The sequence below is a fragment of the Glycine soja genome, chromosome 17 (assembly GCF_004193775.1).
Source record: "Glycine soja cultivar W05 chromosome 17, ASM419377v2, whole genome shotgun sequence".
Lineage (NCBI taxonomy): Eukaryota > Viridiplantae > Streptophyta > Magnoliopsida > Fabales > Fabaceae > Glycine > Glycine soja.
The window spans coordinates 31189807-31193691 of NC_041018.1; the positions used below are offsets into that span (position 1 = coordinate 31189807).

The following is a 3885-nucleotide window of genomic DNA, read 5'->3' on the forward strand; positions in this document are numbered from 1 at the left end:
AGTGGTCCACCCATAAATCATTTGATACAATTCTTCAACCTAGAATTTGCATGTTTTTATTAACAACATTATTAAATTATGCAGGAAACATGGTCGTAAAGGTTAATAATAGTGGTCCACCCATAAATTATTTGATACACTTCTTCAACCTAGAATTTGTATGTTTTTATTAATAGCACTATCAAATTATGTAGGGAACATGGTCGTGGGATCGTGGCTGACTGATTGGTATTTGGTAGTTGTGGGATTGTTGGAGCCGCATCACAACATGAAATTCCTTCAATTGCATGTCCTACTACATGTCCTCTTGAACACTATAACAAATACATACACATTCTCACTTTGTATCACTCAAAGACCGTCACTTTTCTTTCACATTTTCCACTCACCCAACTAGTGCCCAACTCGTACATCACACAAGAACCAAGTTAGACAACATTGAACCAAGATTGCCAAGTCACATGTGTGAACTTTGAACCCTTAGCCTATAACCAAAGTACCTTCCAAACCAACAATGGCTATTATAATAAGGTATGTGTGCATTGGGATATACCTATAATTGATCCATTAAAATACCAAGCAGAAAAAAAAGGAACAAAAATAAATAGAATGGAGAAAGCAAAACAAAAACACAGTCCTTCCCCATCCCCATGTTATGCATTGCAATACTAACTCTAACCCATGGAGCCCTCAACGACATTGCAATTGGAGGAGTGATAAATAACGTCTCCATTGCCACATAAGCCTTCTACTTTCTCTTTCTAGAAGCAAAGAGAGAGAGAAGAATTCACTACAAGAATTAAACAAAGAATCTAAGTTACAAGAGAAAGTTGTGTCATTTGAGAGGTGCAGCACCGGCGAGTTCGACCTATAGGAAAGCTTTGAAACCTTGTCGCTAGCATTTGGAGGGCACGCCAAAGCCACTATGTTGTGGGTGTATCTTAACGACCTCTCACTACTGCAAAAACACATTTCTACTACATTGTTTCTAAGAAGGTTTGTAAATAATCAAAAGTTTTCAAAGACATTCTCGCAAAATCGTCTTTAAAACATTTTTTCAAAGACATTTTTATCAAAATCATCTTGAAATGAGATATTCAAAGGCAGTTTTACTAGAACCGTCATTATTGAAATTTCATTTTTCATATTCCCTCTCACCCAGTCTCTCATTTTCATTCCCCATCTTCAATTCCGTGCTCATTCCTCTCCTCTCTTGCTCGCATACCTCACTCTTACGGTATGCTCTCTCCACCTTCAGAGCCAAGGAGGAAGAGGTTGAAAGGAAGCCTTGTGTGAAGGCTCTTCCTTTCAAGGTGAAAGCGATGTCGAGAGGATCATCGTCGCAGAAAGCAAGGAGTGGATTCTTCTAGAACTCAATGTTTGATTGTTTAATTTGATGCACCGAACACTATGACCCTGTTCTGGTGTCTCAGGAAGTGTGCGTTGAAATCTACAAAGGCGTCACCACTAGCCAGCTCAATGAATTGGTAGCGGAAACCACCGCGGCTATGATCGCCAACCACCCTGACTATTCTTCTGTGAGGCTCTTCTCTTTTCTTGCGTTTTTTTGTGGTTCATATTATGGCTTAAAGGCTAATCTGTGTGGTTTTGTGTTTGGTGCAGTTGGCTGCGAGGACAATTTTCCTCTAGCTCTCTCTTTCTTCTTATTCTCGTCATTGAATATCTATTTCTTCTAGAGAGATCTCGCAGATTTTCTTGCTTTCACATGATCTTAGAATGCACTATTTTGATCAACTGATAAGAAACACATTTTGATATAATCATATCAACTTATTAGATTGCTAAGGATGGTTACAGCTGATTACTAAAATTTTGCAAGCTTTGGTATTAATGTCGTTTCAAATTTTTTGTCATTTTTCTTTACTGCACTTGTTAGTTCTGAAATTTCTTGATTTTGGATGTAAATTGCTAGATTAGGCATACTGGATTGTTCTTTCTTTTAGAATGGGTGGAATTGAGCAATTAATTATTCTAGATAAAACATCCGTAGTTGAATTAATGACATTTTGCCTCACGAAATCTGTGATTTTTTCCTTCTGCAGGTTTTTACATTTTTGGAGTAGCTAAATCAGATGAGGCAAGGTGGTCTTTTGTTAATTACTTCAACTTAGGTAAACGAATCTGCCTTGGTGAATCTGTCAAGATTGAAGAATAGGTTTGTATATATTAATTAATAATTAATGTTAGTGCTGAAGCTTTTTTGTTTTGTGTTTGTGTGCTTCATTGTCTTTGCATTTATTCTTCTAATTTAATTTGCCTTGAATTCACTATGTAGATTGCAAACTACTTGTCTTGGCAAAAAGGATTTAAAATGAGTTGGAACCCACACATGGAGGTCCATTACAATACCATTAGCTATCCCTATAATACAACAGGAAGCTTTATCGAATATTTTGAAAGTCTCACCTATGAACATGTCAACTTCATTTTTTATGGTGAATCGCATGCTCAGGTACTAGCAAAAATTTTCATTTATATCATGTTTAAGATATTTTATATAATCCTTGGTTTGATGGAAATTGTTCTTCTTATCTTGTTTTATTAATGTAAATATGTCCTGTAGTTGTGTTTCACTATTTTATCTCAAACTTTGTTATTGTTGTTCTTTTGTTATTAATGATAGGCTACTAGAAAGATTCATAATTCTAAAGTAAAGACATAAAATTCCATTTATATATGCTGGAGAGTTCATACCCTTCAAAGTCAAGCTTTTACAAGTTTGGACTATCTGAACCAGAGAATACTTCACACTATCGTTACGGTCATGATTATGAGGTAAATCATCACGAACCTGTGGTGGATGAGTATAGGAGACCTTCTGAGAACTCATTGACAATCAATGAAAAGTCTGCAGCAGTAAGCACAAAATGGGTTAAAGGTGGAAACACTAACACACGAGACAATTATATTGAATGTAAGTTTGTGATTTTCATCCAACTGAAAATAATTACAATAGTAATATCTGGCTGTTGAAATGCAGTCTTGGGTATATATGTAATGTCCTAAAAAGTTCATTTATGCTCAATTTATACTGTTACACTTGATTCTTTTCGTAAGCATCATAATGTTTGAGAAACTAGTTGTTGTACTAAGTCGATAATTAATTTAGTTATCCCAATGCTATGATCTTAAGCCCTTTATATGATCCTTTGGATTAGCTGTAATTTAGTTGATCTTTCCAAAACTATACAATGGATATCTCTCTAATTTGTAGATGGCTTATTTAATTTTCACTTTTCCTCTGCACCTCTTCATTAATCTTTATCCTGTCTTTTTGCTAAGGAAATAAATGTTGAAGCTTTTAACTGTTGTTGTAAGGAAAATATGGACTTGGGTCCTCTATGGGGACGGATCTATAAAACATCTAAAGGGGACCTTGACACGTATAATTGCATTGAATATAAATATGTAGAGGTCAAAATAATGATCCTAAAAATTGAAGTGATAGAAGTGTGAGATTTTTAGTGACAAAAGTGAAGTAAACATTAGTTCAGAACATATAAATTTTGGATAAAGTAATAAACTAACAAGGCTTGTCCGCCTTTGGAACTGTCTCTGATCCCCTCTATCAATGCTTTGTCCAACTCCTTAAAGAAATAGACAGGGGCAAAGAAGTTAAATGAGTAGTTCCACTTCGGTCAACCATCCGGATATGGTAGCCCTTTCCAGAACAAATATTTGTAGGACTTTTTTCAAGCTTAAATCCAAAGACAAGGCAGTAGATTTTGTTAATGACCTCTTCATTTATATCCTTGCAAACCCCCTTTTGCATATTAGATAGTTTTGAGTCCTTTCACCACCCTACATATAAAATGTTTTCTCACAATTTGAACAACTTTGTCTCTTTTCTTTCAAGTCCTCGAA

General features: G+C 35.3%; 1 long non-coding RNA gene across 3 annotated transcripts; it reads left to right on the forward strand.

Annotated features, from left to right (window-relative positions):
* Positions 1–318: 318 nt before the first annotated feature.
* Positions 319–3139, forward strand: LOC114393181. 3 transcript variants are annotated; one of them, XR_003662481.1, is made up of 4 exons: positions 319–996; positions 1259–2176; positions 2297–2473; positions 2645–3139. It is a non-coding gene; the product is annotated as an uncharacterized LOC114393181 (long non-coding RNA). The 3 variants fall into 3 exon arrangements; XR_003662482.1 differs by lacking the exon at positions 319–996 and having other exon boundaries at positions 1017–1538; positions 2064–2176; XR_003662480.1 differs by lacking the exon at positions 319–996 and having other exon boundaries at positions 1017–2176.
* The last annotated feature ends 746 nt before the right edge of the window (positions 3140–3885 follow it).